Here is a 601-nt window from a genome sequence, read left to right on the forward strand (position 1 = left end):
TCCAGAGGGAGACACACAAAGACACATATTAATCAAACTATCAAAAATTAAATACAAAGAAAAAATATTAAAAGCAGCAAGGGAAAAACAACAAATAACACACAAGGGAATCCCCATCAGGTCAACAGCTGATCTCAGCAGAAACTCTGCAAGCCAGAAGGGAGTGGCAGGACATATTTAAAGTGATGAAGGAGAAAAACCTACAACCAAGATTACTCTACCAGCAAGAATCTCATTCAGATTTTTTTTTAGAGATTGAATATAATTAATTTTATTTATTTATTTATTTATTTTAACATCTTTTTTGGAGTATAACTGTTTTACAATGGTGTGTTAGTTTCTATCTCATTCAGATTTGACGGAGAAATTAAAACCTTTACAGAGAAGCAAAAGCTAAGAGAATTCAGCACCACCAAACCAACTTTACAACAAATGCTAAAGGAACTTCTCTAAGCAGGAAACACAAGAGAAGGAAAAGACCGACAATAACAAACCCAAAACAATTAAGAAAATGGTACTAGGAACATACATATCGATAATTACCTTAAATGTAAATGGATTAAATACTCCAACCAAAAGACATAGACTGGCTGAATGGATA

The sequence above is a fragment of the Physeter macrocephalus genome, chromosome 11, assembly GCF_002837175.3.
Source record: "Physeter macrocephalus isolate SW-GA chromosome 11, ASM283717v5, whole genome shotgun sequence".
NCBI lineage: Eukaryota > Metazoa > Chordata > Mammalia > Artiodactyla > Physeteridae > Physeter > Physeter macrocephalus.